Source organism: Heloderma suspectum, chromosome 5 (genome assembly GCF_057233095.1).
Source record: "Heloderma suspectum isolate Gila_16-S chromosome 5, 16-S_ref, whole genome shotgun sequence".
Taxonomy (NCBI): Eukaryota; Metazoa; Chordata; class Lepidosauria; order Squamata; family Helodermatidae; genus Heloderma; species Heloderma suspectum.
Window position 1 is genome coordinate 79,732,996 of NC_139462.1, and position 19,631 is coordinate 79,752,626.

The 19,631-nt window shown below is 44.3% G+C and overlaps 1 long non-coding RNA gene across 1 annotated transcript in view; it reads left to right on the plus strand.

The window, feature by feature from the left end:
- Positions 1–19,059, plus strand: part of LOC146344051 (uncharacterized) — a 69,106-nt gene extending 50,047 nt beyond the window's left edge. The window contains exons 2-3 of the long non-coding RNA XR_014792133.1: positions 12,603–12,700; positions 18,198–19,059. This is a non-coding gene — a long non-coding RNA (uncharacterized LOC146344051). The remainder of the gene's footprint in view (positions 1–12,602; positions 12,701–18,197) is intronic.
- The last annotated feature ends 572 nt before the right edge of the window (positions 19,060–19,631 follow it).

A 19,631-nucleotide genomic window follows, 5' to 3' on the forward strand; every position in this document is an offset into this window, starting at 1 on the left:
CTACCCTAGAGTGAACTTTGTCCATTTTGCTTCTGCTATCAAAAATGCAGAAATGAAATTGACAGAGTTCATTCTCAGTTCTGGAAGAGGGGGTGGGAAAGATAATAAAAATGCACATAGCAAAACTGTGAGGCATTACTGGGAGAAGGAGGAGTTTCTATATAATAGACTTTATAATAGACTTGTTGACTACTACTATGCAGAATGTATGCAGTGAGGGAGCAGGGAACGTTCTTTAAAAGAAAGAGAGAAAATATACATATACCATGAGTTGAAATTATCGCTTTGCTTGGTGCTTTCTTTAACAGTAGTTGCCAACATTATTAACAGTGCAATCCTATGAATGTCTAATCAGAAGTAAGTCCTATTGAGTTCAATGGGATTTACTCCCAGGAAGTTTATAGGATTGTAGCCTAAGTAAATTAGGGATGTACGGATTTTGTTAAATCTATTCTGTTTGTGTTTTACAGATTGCCAGGTGTCTTTCGTTCTGTCATCAAGTCATTGATGGAATCAGATTTTTTTTAGGGATTTACAAGAATTTCATTTCACTTGCAGAAGTGCACATTAGCCTTAATGCACATAAGCGCAAGTGCACACTTGTGCTAATGCACATTAATACTAATGTGCACATGTGCCAATGTGCATTAGCACAAGTGCGAATTTGTACAAATCTACAAATCCAAAAGTAAAAAAAACTAGTCCAGAAGTCTGCAGAATCCCAGTGACTGGGAAAAAGTTGGTCCATTGCAGAATCTGCACTTTGGATTAATAGAAATCTGAACTCATTTGAATCTGTTGCAGATTTCGCTGACATCCCTAGATAATGTCTTTGCCCTTTACAGATATAGTGAGACTGTCCATTATATACAAGGAATAAAATAAATCTGCTTAGCAATAAATATGTTCTTTGGCCTGGCCAATATGGGAATTTAGTGCACTGATACATAAGTCTTGAAAGCAGAGGGACTTACTTTCATGTGAGGGCTGCCATCCAGCAGTTCCACTCCTTATATGAGGATTCCGATGCAATTATAGGGAGCCATGTGTACCAGGGCTTTTCTCCATTCTCTGCTGTCAACTGGGGAACAATTTATGTGCACATTAGAGAACTATGTGTGCCTGAAATTATACTTCCCTTCATAGAAGAGAACAGGAAACTCACATATGCTAGGAGCTTTGGATCAGTCTCACAGGTGCAGTTTGCATGTATTGGAGATAAGTGAGTGCGCTGCCTCCTGCATGTCTTGCACACCTGATTTTAATCAACCTACGATTGGCTGAGTCGTAGTTTGTGAGCGTGAAGTGTGAACCCGGAGCACTGGGTTGTTAAGAGGCTAAACAACCCAGTGGTTAACCCAGCAACCAACCATGTGTGTCTGAAGTCCTCTAAATGCATTCTTCATGTGTTAAAAAAAACATGTAAGGAGAGAAGTACTGTCGCTCCAGCCCTGCTCCTCTCCATTGCCACATCTATTGCCCTATATGTGTAGGGCGCTGATCTGATGAGAAGTGGCTCCTATATCCATGCAGGCACAACACAAGATTGAGAACCCGGGAAAATCAAGGTTCTTAATCATGGGGAGAGTCTCCGTGGATAAATGAGGAGCTCCTCTTCAGATGGTCACCTTCCATGTGTACAGGGTGAGAGATACGATGATGGAGAGGAGCAGGGCTGGAGCACTCCTCTCCTCATGTGTTCTTTTAACACGGGAAGAGAAACTCATGAGGAGGGCTTAAGAGATAGGTGAAATATTCAAAACATTTTCTAGATAGGAATGTTTTCAATGATGGCCCAATATCGTATCCTGAGTTTGGTGTATTTTCAAAAACCTAAGGGAAAAAAAGATGGTTCTGTCTGTCAGCACTCTAATTAGAGGTCATTACCAAAGTAGCATGAGAAAGTGATATGAGTCAGGCATTTAGAGACAGTGTTATCAGCACTTCCATTTTCAAGATCTCCAAAGTAAACTGAAGTTTGAACAGGCAAGACGTACTAGCTAGAATGTATTGAAGGAACAATTTATCATGTGTTTTTCCAGGAGTTGATAGTTCAGGCCCACTTTTGAAATGGTTGGCTGATGAGGAGTGTTGTGTTCTCATTTTAATTCATTATGAATGAAAATAGCATTGTTTAGGGACTCTTGATATGATAGAGTAATCAGGCCAATAACTTCCCTCAAAGGAAAATGTCAGCATATTGGGAAAACTGTATGCCAAAAGCAATTAAAGCTGCCTACTATTTCGTTTTAGACGTGAAAAGCAGTATTAGTAATTTCAAAGCTAAGCGAAGGGTTATCTTTGCATGAAATGAGCTTTGGAGAAATTTGTATTCACTAATGAAATGTAACAGAGCACCTCTGTTGCTCTTTCAGGATGAAATATGTGCCTTGTGACTGATATTTGTGGGAGTGAGATTCTAGAAATTCTACATCCTATTTCTGTAGAAACAGGAGATTGTCCAATTGTGGTCCAACAAAAATACAAAAACACTGTGATACAAAAACATTTATTCATTCATTCATTCATTTTCTTTTTCCTAACTTAGTTGCATTCTAGAACACATGATTCAGGACTGCAGACTGCCATAGAGAATCTTTTGATTTCTGTAAAGAATTCAGGACATTCATTTATTTCTGACATTTTGAATCCCAATGCTTCTGAAAATGAATTTTCAATTAAAAATACTTTCCTGAAACAAGACATTTAGCGCACCACCTGATGGCCCCTAGACGATGTCTGAGGAGCCATAAGACGCTGAGGATTGCACCCTCCATTGTAGACAATGCTACAACCTTGGAAGGGAAAATTCAAGTGGAGACTTCCCCCACTACTCACCCCTGCCCCTACCAGCCACCACAAAAACCTGTATGGGGGCATCTTCTTGTCACAACCTTGGGAAGAAAGAGAATGGGTGGGGATCTCTGTCGCTGGAAAATCCAGTTCTTTTTTGACTTGACGGAGTTCCCCAGTGTGTATGGCTAAACTGGTGTTTGTGAACTGAGCTGCAAGCTTTTACATGAACTCCGGGAACTTTTTTGGCACATATTTTGCAGGTTCCACAATTTGTGCAGATTTCTGAATATGTGCAAATTACAGCTGAATTTGAGCAAATTGCTCAGAAATTTCCACAAAATGTGGAACCTGTGGTGGTGGTGGCGGGATGTGTAAAATGTAGCCCAACTCACTGCAGATTGAGTTGGGTGCCACAGTGGGAACTGAAATGAAGTGTAGGGGGCCAAGCCTATGAAATCCCATCGAACTCCATCCCCCAAATACATTTCTCTGACATCCCTAGATAGGGCCAGGCAAGCGGCTGGGGAATGAAGAGGCCATGGATCCACTAGATGCACAAGTCCCTCGGCTCCTGTCACATGCTGGGGGGATTTGCATAATTACCCACTGCAGTACAGCTTGTCATGTCCTGAGAACCTGGCCAGGGTGGCTTGTCTCCATGGGTAACATGTCACCCAGAACCCTACAACAGCCCGTGGGTTCTCGGTGGTTTGTTACCCATGGCATCAAGCCACCCTGGCCAGGTTTGCACCACATGATAAGCTATGCTGCTGAGGATAATGATGTAAATCTTCGGCTATTGGGAAGTATAGAAATGGAAAAAAAAAGAAAATTCCCCCGGCATGCAATTGGCACATACAGTGGAGGAAATAAGCCATTGTGGCTTCTTTCCCCCCCAGTCATCATACGAACCCAGTCAAAGAGCAACCCTACAACAAGTCATGGGTTCTGTGTGGTTTATTAACCACCCCACCCACGCTCACTGGCTTTAGACATCACGACAAGCTGCACCCAGTGAGGGTAATTAAGTAAATTAGGCCAGCATGTGAACAGTACGCACAAGGTGGTTAACAAGCCACCATGGCTTCTTAATCACCCTCATGTCATATGAACCAGGTCAATGTATCAATGCAGCTGCCTTCAGTTTTGGGCTCTCCTTGGGGCTGTGGCTAGGGGGACTGTCATGATGAGTGCCTGCACTTCAAAAGTTACCACTGCACCACTGCTCAGTTCTGGGCAGCAGCTCTCCTGCCTGCAAAATGCACAGCTAAAAATCTTTGCAACAGCTCGATTCTTTGCAGGGTATTTAAAGGTTAATTGCCTTTAAATTATTCCTTCTCTCCACTGAGATAACAGCAAAAGAAGCTTGTCAGTGGTGGGGAACCTGTAGATGCAGCCCTGTGGGCTGGAGGTTGCCCAACACTGTTATACTAGGTCTGGCCAATCCAAAGGCTGTAGGCTGCCTTCATGCTGTCTGCCCATTGCAGATGCCAATGTTGCGAACACTCTATTCCAGTCTGAAACCTGAGTACACACAGTCCCAAATGAACCTGATTAGAGGTGGGTAACTTCTTCATGCCACAAGGTTCCCAGAATGGAATGGACTGGGAGAGAGGTGGTATCTAGATTTACTGTAAGGCCTTCAGATAGGGGTGTTTCTCTTCTCCCAGCAAGCTAAAACTGGTTATCAGTCAGGGACTTTAGTCAACAGAAGTTTAGTATAGAATATTAATTTCTGAACTTTGCCCAGAACTGCTGAGAGATGTTGAGAAAACTGTTTGAAGTTTCTAGTCAATACTCTTTGCTTGTTTGTTAAACAGTGTGTGTGTGTGTGTGTGTGTGTGTGTGTGTATATATATATATATATATATATGAATATATATATATATATATATATATATGAATATATATGAGGGCGGGTGTGGAATTGGACTGCAAATGCATTTTTCACATTTCAGAAGACCCATGGGACTCTTTTGCCTGATCTTGCAATGAGCTTAGAGAATGAAAGCCAGCATTCCAGATTACTTTATGAAGAAAGCCAATATGTTTGACCTTACATGACTTTTTGCAGTTTGTTGCAGTACAGATAATATTTACTGAACCAAGCCTAGAGATAATAGTGTGTATGTTGGACTAAGTGTGCGCAAGTCAGTGCAGTCCTACCAAAGTTCAAATGAAAAATGGTACCAAACACCTTTATCAAAGGGAGTAATTTTACTTTTTAAACTCGTATTTCCTGTTACTCTTTCTATGTAATAAGCAACTGTCTAACTTAACTGAATGGCATATATTTTGAACAAATGTAATCTTCATATGATAATATATATATTTCCTCACCTACAGCCCGCACGTCTCAATTTCCTGGGAATAGACTGAACAGTTTTCCTATTTTTGAAATGTTAATGCATACAATAATATTTTTCTTGTCTCATTCACCACCACAGTAGCACTGTGAGGTCTGTCCATGTTATTATCTATGTAACTGAAGTGGAAAAGCAGCAGTGTTCCACAAGCTGTCATTTAATCAATAATGATACTAATTAAGTATTTCTTAAAAGATTTGTATATCCAGCCTTTCCTTGCAAAAGAAATCAAGAGTGTTGGAAAGAACAAAAAATATAAAAAAAGGAAAAAAAAAAAACCCAGCCCAACAACCTCAAAGCAAAAGGACAGCAAATCAAAGGAAAAAGACAGCAATAAGATCCACCAGTAACTAACTCCCCACTCCCCAAAAGCCTTCCTAAAGAGCCTCTTTTTTGTGAAACAGCAGGCACTAAACAATGAAGAAACTTGAGCCATGTTTCCACAACAACGGTAAAAGGGAGGAGTGGCTTATCCGCATTTTTCTAGGAGCCGATTTTGGTCTGCACAGGGCTTCACGAGGGTGTGCATCGCCCCATTTTAAGTTGCTTCCCACAACATACTTCTTGATAGGGTGGGGTAGGGTGTTGAAGTGAACATCATGTGAGTGGCAGGGGCTGCTCTACCAGTGAGAGAGGCTCCCCCCCCTCCAGGTTCTCCCCGTTTCTCCATAACGGAGAGGGGAAGTACTTACTTCCTATGTGCACATTTGGCAGACAAGCCTGAAAAGGAGCCCCAAGCTTCCTAAAGCATTGCTGCATTTGGCCGCTTTGACAGAGGAGGGGGAAAGTAATTACTTCCCATGTGTGCATTTGGCAGACAAGCCTCATTGAGCACAATGGGCATTATGTCTGAGTAGACATTACTTGGTTTGTGCTGGGAAACACAGGGGTAGGATACAGGAAACACCCCTTGACCGGGGTCACGGTGAAAGGCACACCCCAGGGCAGGGCTGGCATACCCGAGGTCAATGCGGCAGTTGGGGGACACAGCAACTATACTCCGGAGAACCTGACTTAAGGAAAAGTATCAGACTTTAAGCAGTCTCAGGAAATCTGGTTTTTCCCTGATAAGCTCCAGGGTGGCTGCTGGATGGCCACAACCTCATGTATCCCTAACGACCTTAACACACAGCCAGCTCAAGTAAATCACTAATGGAAAGAGGCCCCAGGTGTGTTTCCCTAGAGCAGTGGTTCTCAACCTTCCTAATGCCGTGACCCTTTAATACAGTTCCTCATGTTGTGGTGACCCCCAACCATAAAATTATTTCCGTTGCTACTTCATAACTGTAATTTTGCTACTGTTATGAATCATAATGTAAATATCTGATATGCAAGATGTATTTTCATTGTTACAAATTGAACAGAATTAAAGCATAGTGATTAATCACAAAAACAATATGTAATTATATATTGTGAAATATTTATTTCTAATTACAAATAATTTCTAATTACAAACTCTCCTCTTTCACCCTCAGCAAAAGGCTCTTTAGATCCTCTTCGCTTTCTGCCATTAGGGTGGTATTTGCGTATCTGAGGCTGTTGATAATTCTCCTGGCAATCTTGATTTGGAAGCTATGCTTCTATTAATGCAGCCCAAAACAGCATTTGCCTTTTTTGCAGCCACATCACATTGTTGGCTCATATTCAGCTTGTGATCTACAGCAATTCCAAGATCCTTCTCGCTTGTAGTCTTGTTGAGCCAAGTATCCCCCACCCTGTACCTGTGCATTTGGTTTCATTTTCCGAGGTGCAGAACTGGGCATTTATCCCTATTAAATGTCATTCTGTTGTTTTCTGCCCAGCGCTCCAGCCTATCAAGATCACTTTGAATTCTGTTTCTGTCTTCCAGGGCATTAGCTATTCCACCCAATGTTGTGTCATCTGTAAACTTTGATCAGCATTCCCTGCACCTCCTCCTCCAGGTCATTAGTAAAAATGTTGAAGAGCACTGGGCCCAGGACTGAGCCCTGCAGTACCCCGCTCATTACCTCTCCCCAGTTTGAGAAGATCCCATTGATAAGCTTTGACTTAGATTCCTGCATTGAGCAGGAGGTTGGACTTGATGGTCTTATAGGCCCCTTCCAACCCTACTATTCTATGATTCTAAGCACTCTTTGTGTCCGATTCTGTAGGCAAAGGTGGATCCACCTGATCGTTGTTTCATCTAGCCCACTTTTAGCAAGTTTGCTAATCAGGATATCATGGGGCACTTTGTTGAAAGCTTTGCTGAAGTCGAGGTATATTATGTCCACAGCATTCCCACAGTCCACAAGGGAGGTTACCTGATCAGAACAAGAGATCAGATTAGTCTGGCAGGATTTGTTCTTGACAAATCCATGTTGGCTTCAAGTAATCACTGTGTTGTTTTCAAGGTGCTTACAGATTGATTCCTTAATAATCTGCTCCAGAATTTTCCCAGGGACTGATGTCAGACTGACTGGTCTGTAGTTCCCAGGTTCCTCCTTTTTGCCCTTTTTGAAGATAGGGACAACATTAGTCCTCCTCCAGTCATCTGGCACTTCCCCCATCTGCCATGATTTCACAAAGAGAATGACAGTGGTTCTGAGAGCTCTTCTGCCACTTCCTTTATTACTCTAGGATGCAAGTTCATCTTGTTAGAAAAAAAAGGAGACTCCATAACCGTTGGCGTCTCAAGTTACGTAAGAGCCCGAGTGGCGGGAAAATATAGGCGGAGCAAAAAGGGAATCATACTGACGCGCTCATGACTAACAGCTTGGTAAGCTGATAGTGACTGTTTATTGGATATTAACTTAGTGAGCCGATGTACTAACTGTTTTATTGGTTACTGGTAAGAACAATAGAAGCGATATGATATAAAGGGCTTTTGCACACGTGTCTCGGGGTCCAGACTGCTCTGCACCCGTTTTGCAAAACGTTCAATAAAATAGTGTTGGATCCACTGCTGCCTGCCTGGCATTCTTTTCTTCTAAACCGAAAGCAAGGACTTTTTATCTAACAATCTGGCCCTGGAGATTTGAACTCATTCAAAGTAGTTAGGTGATCCTTGACCATATGCCTATCGATCTCAAGCTGCAATCCTGCCCCTTCAGCCTGTACTTCGCCTTTGCCAGGGGGCTCATAGATCCTCTTTTGGGAGAAGAATGAGCCAAAGTAGGAATTGAGCACTTCTGCCTTTTCTTTGTCATCTGTCATCATTTTGCCATCCTTATTTAATAGCTGAACCACCATTTCTTTCCTCTGTCTTTTACTATGTACATATCTGCTCTTAACATGGACTGGATGTGCCTGATCTTGTCTGATCTTGTAAGCTGAACAGGGTCAGCCCTGGTTAGTACTTAAATGGGATTCTGCCTGGGAATCAGGCTTCCTGCATTGAGCAGGGGTTGGACTCGATGGTCTTGTAGGCCCTTTCCAACCCTATGATTCTATGAAAGCCTCTTTGTTGCTTTTAGCATCCCTCGCTAACCTCAGCTCATTCTCAGCTTCAGCCTTCCTGATGCCATCCCTGCAATTCTGTGCCACCTGCCTGTACTCTTCCTTTGTTGCTTGCCTTCCTTCCACTTCCTGTATGTGTCTGTTGTTGTTCTCAGGTCATCTCTAAGCTTTTGTGAAGCCACATTGGCTTCTTCTATTGTCTTCCACCATTTTTTCTTGTTGGAATTATTTGTAATTGTGCCTTTAGAATTCCCTTTTTTAAAAACTCCCATTTTTTTTATTGAATATGTTCTGATTGGTTTTTATTGCACCTGTTTTGCATGTCTTTTTAAACAAATCTTGTATGCTGCCTTGAGAGGGTTCCACCCTGAAAGGCAGCCTAAAGATAATTTTAAATGAAGAATAAAAACAACATAACATTTTGTCTGGCCAGTCATGGGGGGAGGCGCCTGCCAGGCATACCTCGCATCCCCCGCCAGGCACACGGGCCAGGAAAGCTCCCCCTCCCCGCGTTGAAGCCAAGATGTTCAACCGGTGGCAAAATGAACCACACAAGGATGCTTTGGAGGGGTGGGGAGGAAGCGGCCCCATTCATTTCTGCTTGGCAGGCGGGTGTTCAGGCGCAGGGGTGAGCTGGGGGAAAACAGTCCTTCCGCAAGGACCACGATGGCCCCGAGCCCGACGCTTGTTGCTGCGGTGCCGCTGCCCTGTCGGGCAGGAAGGTCCATTTGCTTGGCGGACCCCCACGACTGCAACCGCGGGGAGGACCCCGCTCAGGGCCAGGGCTGATACACCCCCCACGGCGCGTTTGACGGATTGACAAAGAGCTGCGTCGACGTGCGCCCAGCAATGGGCCTTATTGAGCATTATGGCCCTCAGCTTAATTCACTCCCTGGGCGGCTGAGTCCTGGTGGCGGGGGCCATGCATTACGACACGCAGGGGCACTGCCGCACACCACGACCCGGAGGAGAGAGCACTACCTCCGCGTCCCATCGAAAACCTGCCACACCGGCGTGCTTTGGCCGCCTCCCCCAACCTGCCCCCTTGGGCTGCAGCTCCCGGGCTGGGGAAGGCTTCTTTAGGGTTTTAAGGAGCCACCACACAGCCCTGCGGGTGGCTGTGGCAGGATTCGACACTGGGCCACGGGAAGCAAGCATGCGCAGAGTGCCTTTCCCACACCGCTAAGCAACCGCTACACATCCCCACGCCACCTGCGGTCCTCGAATAAGCCTTCCCGGCCCCATCTGTGCATTGAGGTGCTTTTCGGGTGGGCTTGATCGCCTCTCTTCTTGGGAGTTGCGTTCCCATTCTTTTCGATGGGGCTTCTGCGAGGCCCCTTCCCAGTGAACGGGGCTCCGTAGGTTCCCTGGGAGAGGCCCGCCTGCCCACTGGAGCGCCAGTCTTTGACATCACCAGGCCCTGGGCCCAATGAGCGCCCCACCCGAGGTCTCCGTGTGCACGCGGTTTGCTCGTTCTTGCGGCGCGTCACGGGCGGCACGGTCTTCAGGGCCGCATCCACAGCTGTTCTCGTGCTTCGTTTCTCCACCTAGACTCTAGGTCTTAGGTTCCTAAGACCATCGGAAATATGTGTTTTCGATGGTCTTAGGCGACCCCTGTGAAAGGGTCGTTCGACCCCCAAAGGGGTCGCAACCCACAGGTTGAGAACCGCTGCCCTAGAGAGAGCATTCTATTGCATAGGGGCCACAACTGAGAAGTCCTTGCATCTTGTACCCACACACAGACCATGAGATGGCAGAAGGACTTGGAACAGAACCTTTAATATTGAGCTGAGTGTCCAGTGTGGTTCATATGGAAGGAGGCTGTTCTCTAGTCATGAAGAAGATTATCAATGGCTACTAGCCATGATGGCAATATGCTACCACCAGTATCGGAAGCAGTGTGCTTCTGTATGCCAGTTGATGGGGAACGTGGCAGGAGGGTGATATTGCACTTACGTCCTAGTTGTGGGTTTCCCACAAGCAGCAGGTTGGCTGCTGTAGGAACAAAATGCTAGACTAGATGGGTCCTTGGTCTGATCTAGCATGGCTGTTCTTACATTCTTATGGTTTCAGATCATTCAGGGCTTTAAAGGTAAGAACCATCCCTTTCAAATGAGCTCAGAAATTACTTATTTATTATTTTTATTTAAAAACTATTCTTCTACCGCCCTTTATTGTACAATACCAGGGAAGTATACAAAATATAATAAAAATCCTACTATAATGCGCAATAAAAGCAACAAAACATCAACTACATCAATAAAAGGCAGGGAATACATAAAATAGACAGCTTGCATTTCCCAGCTTAATAAACCTAAATGTCTAAACTGTCTGGGTGACAGCCACACCTCCATGGGGGTGGGGGGATGTTCCACAATTTGATAGGCTTGCCTGCCTAGTACCTACCTTGTGGCCTTCGGAGCACCACCAGGTGAGACCTTTTTATTTCCCCTAGCATTTTAGCCCTTCAGTTTGTTTTTTTGGAGGTGTAATCCTATATTCAGTTACCTGGAAATAAGTCCTACTGAACTCAGTAGGGCTTACTTCTAAACTGACATGTATAGGATTGCACTGTAAATGTGCTCAAAGCACCTTCCACTCAAACTCCTTCTGAAGCTTGAAGTGGGGTCAGAAGGTGGATCTTGATGTGGTGTTGCCAAAATAAAAGGGACATTGGCAAAGACTCTTGTATTTTAATTCTCCGTACAGCATGATTTAGGTTGCAATCTACAAAGCTGCACAATCTCTGTTCATGCATGTCCCATAATAACAAGCATGAGCAGAAGTGGTGCATGATGGATTACACCTGTATTCTGTTCAACAATGAAGCCAGCCCCGGAAAGGAAAAAATATATTTCACAAAAGATACTGGGAAGGAAGTTGTTTTGGATCAAAAAATATCATCATTAATTCTGGAACATTTAATATAGACCTAGTTTGTACATGTCAACAGTGAGAACAAAATATGATTTGAAACATATGGCATCTATCACCTTTGAGATGTCAAGGGAAAGTTTCCATTCATGTGAGTTCTTGGGAACAACATCACAAGACCATGATTTTTATGTATAAAGTTTAACACATTTCTAATATCTAGATTAAAAACTACTTAGGGAGAGTTTCTTTTCATTTTGAAATTGTGACAAATTAATGTACAGAATCCCCTTCTCCACTAATACACACACAATAACTACATAGTCATAAAGACAAAAGTGTTTTTTTAACAAATGATGTGGAAGATCCATGATTAGATCTCCCAATGGCATTTTCTTTAATTAAAAACCACATCAAGCTCCCCAAATTTGGATCAGAGCTGTGCTGTGGGAGAAGAGTTCCCATTCTCCTTTCCCTCAACTTAAACCATACCCCTTAAAGCTGGTATTAGTTGCTATTAGCTGGGGGCAGAGGGAGGGAGGGAGAGAGAGAGAGAGAGGTACAACAAGTCCCTGTCTTTTCCACTCCTCTGAAGCTAATAGCTTCAAGATGAGGGTGGTGGGATTGTTTAAGGTAGGGAAATGGGTGTGGGGGAAAGGATGAATCCCTTTCTTCCTCACTGGTGTGTTCCCAGTCCAAATCACCCCTTCCTCCTGCAGCTAGTTTTAACAAAAGAGCATTGGGAGATGTTTATCCTGGCTCTCTTGCATTACATGGCATTTGCCCCTTATGTTGCCTTTGAGCCTCTCTCACACAAGTCATGCGAACATCTTGGTATTGTTCATGCAGGTGACAGATAACCAGTAATGCAAATGAGCATTTTGGCACAGCTAGGCTTGACAGGTAGGCAGGGCAAACCTACCTGACTGAAGCAAAAGCTGATGTAAGCCTCATGGACAAATACCATGGCTCCAGTGAAATAGGCATAGTTAAGCCCATTGATTTTGTGCGCAGCTATTTGTTGGATTGTGTCCCAAATCTAAATAGGTAAAAAAGAAAATAAAAAGTTTCCAGCTATAAAAGTAGAAGTTATATGTGGTTATTAAGTTTTAAAGTTGTGAAATGCACTTCTGTCTTTTAAAATCACAGCTGCATGGCTCCTCCGGATCAAGATCAAGGTTAATCCACTCCTCCATTGGATTGGCCCCACAAATATCCTTCCTTGATTCTGCTACTTGTCATAGCAGGTAAGCAGCTGTTTGCACCCCGGGCAAATAACAGTTTGGGAGGAATTCATGGGGGGAATTATGCAGGAGGAAAGGCTTAACCCTCATTATCCACAATGTAATCCCAATCTGGATCAGGGCCTTCTGCAGCTGCAATAATTCGTTTTCTTCTCTGTAAATTTGACTCAGAAGTGAGACATATTTACAGTAACTACTGAAAATCTATGGTTAAAAGGGTTGTTGTTGTTTTTGGCTGATTTGACCATTCAGTTTTCATATTTCACATCAAATTAGCATAAGGATACTGTAGACCAGGGATGCAGAATCTCAGTCCCAGGAGCCAAATCTGACCCTCCTCGGTCTCCCCAGATGGCCATGTACTCTTCATGTGACTCCACTCCCTATTTATTTATTTATTTATTTATTTATTTGATTTATAACATCTGTATACCGCTCCACATCCAGACAGATTCTGGAGCAGTGAACAATAAAAGATACAAACATAGGATAAAAGAATAAGACACCATGTTAAAAATTATCACCATTTTTAAAAAGAAACAGGATATAGAAATAGAGATGTTTTCAGGAGGCACTGAAAACAGCACAAAGTTGGCGCATGCCTGACCTCCAGAGGCAAGGAGTTCCATAGAAAGGGGGCCACCACACTGAAGGCCCTTCTCTGGGTGGACTCCAGTCTGGCCATAGGTCCATGCAGGACCACCAGGAGCATGCCCTCCAATGACCTCAGTGTCCGGGCAGGTTGGTAAAGGAGAAGGTGCTCACTCTGGTATCCTGGTCTCAAGCTGTTTAGGGCTTTGTACACTAGTACTAATACCTTTAACCTGGCCCTGTAGCGAATAGGCAGCCAGTGCAGTTCCCTCAGCAAAGGAGTTGCATGTTGAAAAGGGGCAGCTCTAGGGATGGCGGAGAATTTCTCCACGAATCTCCGGGAGGCCGAATGCCAACGCATTCGGCCCCCCGAAATTGGTGGTGAAATTCTCCGCCACCCCCCGGGATGGGACTTACCTCCTTCAAATCTCCCTCTCGGTGGCGGGTCCCAGCAGCGTTTTGGCGGCGTTTCGGTGGGGGCGGGGGCGGCGGCCGGTCTTCTGACCGACTGCCGCCGCCGCCATTACAAAGTAAAGTAAAAAAAAAACACGTGATAGGCTACGTAACGATAGGTTTACGTAGCCTATCACGGCTAGATTTTCAAAGTCAGCCGTGATAGGCTACGTAAATCTTTATGTAGCCTATCACGGGTGACTTTGAAAGAAAAAAAAAGCGCGTACGCAAATGGCGGCACCCATGGGCGCCGCCATTTGTGTTCCTTATTTGGGCAGGGGTAGTCTACGTAAAGATTTGCGTTGCCCTTATTTTCGCCATAGTCTACATAAATCTTTACATAGGCTACCCCTGCCCAAACAAGGAATGCAATTGGCGGCGCCCATGGGCGCCGCCATTTGCGTATGCACTTCCCCCCCCAAGTCAGCCGTGATAGACTTACGATATGATAGATAGATAGTAAATCTTTACGTAGCCTATCACGGCTGACTTTGAAAATCTAGCCGTGATAGGCTACGTAAATCGTTACGTAGCCTGTCACGTGCTTTTGTTTTTTGTTTTTACTTTACTTTCTTTATTTCGTGGCCGGGGAGACGGGGCGCTCCCCCCCAGCCTGAATTTCGGCGGCAAGGGATGAGGCGCCTCCCCCCCGCCAAGAACTTCGGGGGGAGAACCGAAGCGCCTCCCCCCCCACAAAGCAAGCTGCAGGACCAGGTAAGGGACTTTCGTCCATCCTTAGGCAGCTCCTGACAACAGCTGAGCTGCTGCATTCTACACTAGCTCCAGCTTCTGGAACAGCCTTAAGGGCAGCCCTGCATGGAGAGCATTGTAGTAATCCAGCCTTGATGTTACTAGAACCCAGGGGTGTCATTAGAAGAGGGCCCACCTGGGCACAGGCCCCGGATCTTTTTTGAGCCGTGCCCTGGATCTTTTGAGTTGTCCTAATTGCCATTTTTTTTTACATTTTCCCATTGACTTGCATTGGAAAACAAAAACGGCCATACCTTTTTTATTTTGTATGTTAAATACATGAAATTTGGAGACCTGGTAGCCCCCATGGAGCTGATTGAACGTGCCCAATTTCAGTCAGTTAGGTCCAGTGGCTTTTGTGCTAGTCACAGGTACAATTTTCTATTTTCATGAACATCTGTCAAAGCAAAGAGATATATTTTTTGTGTGCTTCCACATAAGTGCATAAAGTTTGGGGACCTGGTAGGCCCTATATAGATGATGGAATCTGCCAAATTTCAGACAGTTAGGCCTAGTGGCTTTTGTGCTAGAGACAGGAAAAAATGCTTTTTTCAAGAAAATCTGTCAAAGCAAAGAGCTATAATTTTTTTGTTCTTCCACATAAGTGCATAGAATTTGGGGACCTGACAGGCCCTATATAGATGACTGAATCTGACAAATTTCAGGCAGTTAGGTCCAGTGGCTTTTATGCTAGTCATGGGTAAAATTTGCTATTTTCAAGAAAATCTGTCAAATCAAAGAGCTATATATATTTTTTTGTGCTTCCACATACATGCATGGAATTTGGTAACCTGGCAGCCCCTATGGAGCTGACTGAACCTGCCAAATTTAAGACAGTTAGGTCCAGTGGCTTTTGTGCTAGCCATGTGTAAAGTTTCCTTTTCTCAAAAGCTAAAAGAATAAGTAAAAACTGCCAAGCCACATAGGAGATTAGAGATCCTAATCAGAAGGTGTTTAGGGTGACCATTAGGAGGTCACTATCCCTAATCTCTGGTGTAGGTTTTTTTTGAGGTGCAAAAAACCCCTCTCCCCCTACTTTTCTGCTCTTACATACCCGGTGTTGGGAGCTTGCTTGCAATGAAATTTTGAAGAGGGAGAAGGAAGGGAAGAAAGAGCTTCATGTGAAATACTGATATTTCACACAGCACCTGATTTTACTCCCCCAGAGTGGAAACCTTGGCTTCTGCAGAAGTTTAGTAGCTTCAGTACAGCAAAGGATCCAATCAGCCTCCACAAACTTCTTTCTCCCCCTCCACTATTTCTCCAAAATAGCTGTAGGACTCAAATTCTCCTCATAAAGGAGAACACCTCATAAAGTTAATTCAAGTATGTGCAATCCTTTCAAACCCTCCACAGCCTCCTAAATTCCTCTGAAGTACTACCTCTATGAAAGGAGCCATTTGGCTTAGGGAATTCTCTCTACCCCGCTCCCTGCATTTCCAATCACCATTCTTCTTTTCTTCTTCCCTCCCCTCCCCTATCATGTTCTTTCTTTCTTTCTCTTCTTTATTCTACCCAGAGCATATCTTGGGGAATTCTTAAAGAGAATTCTCTTTGGGGGGCAAGAGAAGTTCTGAACTGTATTTGACTTTATACAAACAGACAAGAGGGTTGGTTTTTCTCCTTCTCACTCAAGTTTTTGAGAAAAGTGGGTTCACATGGTTGCGGAGAAACAAATCCGGGGCTGTTTTGTTTGTCATTTGCCATTATCCAGCAACAGAAAGGGCTGTAGCTTTGTGGCAGAGCACATGCTCAGTATGCAGAAGGTCCCAGGTTCAATCCCCAGCATCTCCAGGTAGGGCTAGGAAAGAATCCTGCCTGAAACCCTGGAGAGCCGCTGCTGCCAGTCAGTATAAACAATACTGCGCTAGATGGACCCAGGGTCTGGCTCAGTATAAGGCAGATTCCTATGTTCCTATGAACAGAAAGCTTTAATAAAAATAGGAGTTTTTGATTGTGGTTTTAAGTGGAGGGGAGATAAATACTGCTCATTTATACAATCCTATGTATGCCTACTCAGAAACCCCATTATGTTTAATGAGGCTTACCTTCAGGAAAGTGTGCATAGGATTGCAGCATGAGTTACTTTTGCAGGGAGGTTTGCACCTTGATGTTCTGCATGTTTACTCAGAAATAAGTCCTGAGTTGTGAGCATGGTACTGCAAGCTTAATATATTAGATGCCAATTCCATCTAATGAATTGATTACCCTTTCAGCTCAGTCCATGCATGTTTTGTCATTTGCGTTCCCCCCCCCCATTTTGCATGAACTCTAGCTTCAGTGGTGAGGGAAAGGCACTTAGTACATGCTCAGAGTTTCTCCATAAATGAGCCCTAGTTTTGAAAACAGACTCATTGGCTGAAACCTGGTGAAGTCTTCGCACAAATGAAGTTATGGGGAGGAAGATACAATGACAGCTTGTGCACAACAAGTAGGACCCACAAGTAGGACATGAGTGCAATAGCACCTTCCCACCCATGTTCCCCTGCAGCTTACAGTCAGGGCCAGAAATATTGGAACAAGGATAACTGTTTTGGCAGTTGGCCTCTGTACACCACCACATTGAAGTTGAAAGGAAATACACACAGATGGGAGCGAAGTCAGGACTTTCAGCTGTAATTCAAGGGGTTTGACAAAAGTGGGGCACTAACCATTCAGGAAGGACAGCCAGTGGCATACACCCCCCCCCCATCATTGGTGGCTCATAAGTAATGGAACAAACCAACATCATTTCAAACTTAAGGATCACCTTTAATACCTGGAGGATAATCCTTTGCAGTCAATGAAGTCTGGAAACCATGGACATGACCAAATGCTGAGTTTACTCCCTCAAGATGCTTTGCCAGGCCTTTACTGCAGCTGCCTTCAGCTGCTGCTTGTTTGTGGGTCTTTCTGCCTTCAGTCTTGTCTTCAGTAAGTGAGAAGCATGCTCTATTGGGTTGAGATCAGGTGACTGACTTGGCCATTGAAAAACATCCCACTTGAGAAACTCTTGGGTAGCTTTTGCTGTACGTTTTGGGTCATTATCCATCTGCAATATGAAGCGGCATCCTATCAGTTTGGCAGCATTCGGCTGAATCTGAGAAAATATAGCCCTATACACTTCAGAATTCATCCTGCTGCTTTTATCAGCAGTCAGGTCATCAATAAATACCAGTGACCCGGTTCCATTGGCAGCCATACATGCCCATGCCATAACACTGCCTGCACCATATATGACAGATGATGTAGTATGCTTTGGATCAACAGCTGTTCCTTTCCTTCTCCATACTTTTCTCTTCCCATCATTCAGGTCCAAGTTAATCTTGGTTTCATCAGTCCAAAGAATCTTATTCCAGAACTGGGCATGCTTTCTTAGGTGTTTGCTGGCCTTTTGGTTCTTGAGCGTTACCAGTGGTTTGCACCTTGTTGCGAAGCCTCTGTATTTACATTCATAAAGCCGTGTCTTGACTGTAGATGTTGACAATGACATGCCTAACTCCGCAAGAGCATTCTTGACCTGGCTAGATGTTGTGAAAGGGTTCCTCTTCACCATGAGCAGAATTCTGTAGTCATCCACTTTAGTTGTCTTCCGTGGTCTTCCAGGCCTTTTGCTGTTGCTGAGCTTGCCAGTTAATTCCTTCTTTTTCAGGATGTTCCAAACGGTTGTGTTGGCCACTCCCACTGTTTTTGCTATCTCTCTGATGGGTTTATGTTGTTTCCTCAGCCTGATGTTCTCCTTCACTCGCATGGACACCTCTTTGGACCTCATGTTGGGAGTTGCAGTGAACAGCTACCAGATGCAAATGAACCACCTCCAGGCCTTTAATCTGCTTGATTGGTCATGGGGTACCCAGGAAACAGGCCACACCTGGCCATGCAGCTGCTTGTCAGCCATTCGTTCCATTACTTATGAGCCACCAACGATGGGTGTGTGTGTTATCCTTGTTCCACAGTTATCCTTGTTCCAGTATTTCTGGCCCTGACTGTATACTGGTGAAATGTAAATACATTCTAGTCATTCTAAATGTGCATGCATGTATATCCTTCAGAAACTTTGCAGGTTTCTTGCCTGGGAGACACTTCTAACGACCTGTGCATTTTCATACAAATTTACCCAAAAAAATATGGGAAGGGGTGAAGGGAAAGCAAATCACTCCCTCCCCCAAATTGGAGAATGCCCCTTTCACATGAACTGCTGCACCTATCCTTCTGAAACTTTGCTGGTTTCTTACTTAAGGACAACTCTAGGCTGTCTGCAATTTTCAGAACAATGGTCCCCAAGAAAAATAAGGAGAGAAGTATGTCCTCTTTCCTCAAAATGTCAAAGCCACCTTTGCACAAAAACCCCTGTGGCTATCATTCTGAAATTTGGAGACATGATCTCCTCTGATGGGGCAATGAATCCTGAAATGTTTATCCAATTCTTCCAAGTAATAAAAATGTTATTGGCAGTTCCCTTTAAAAGAAAATCAAACTATACACCCTGCAGCTATTTTTCTGACATTGGGCAGGTGTAATCCCCTTCTAGGCAGCTACTATGCCTGAAATGACCATCCAGTTCTGACCAAGAGAAAAAAGTTACAGTTAAAAAAAAAAAAATTCTAATGGTAGCCAACAGGAAGCATAAAGATTCATTTTTCCAAACCTTGACTCAGGTTTGGTGCTGAGCTGAAATGGTCTGACCAAAATTGGCCCGAGCAGAAGTGGGATGTTTTCCAAAAAGCTGAATCAGGGCCTGAGTTGAAGTTGGGTGGGGGGTCAGTGCACACTTCTTATGTATGTATGTAATCTATACACACACACAAGCACACCACATGCACATACCACACACACAATATAATATATATTAGAGGTGCACTTAGACTCGGATGCAAATGCGTGTTATGGGCCTGTGCCCCGGATCTTTTAAGAACCTAGCAACACCCCTGCTAGAACCTGTACCACCGTGGCCAAGCCATCCCTGTCCGGGAGAGGCCGTAGTTGGCAAACCAGGCAAAGCTGGTAAAAGGCACTTCAAACTGTCGCAGCCACTTGGGCCTCCAGCAACAGTGAGGGATCTAGGAGTACCCCCAGACTACAGACCTGATCTTTCAGAGGGAGTTCAACCCCATCCAGAACAGGCATTGAGCCTATCTCCCAGACTTGGGAACCACTCACT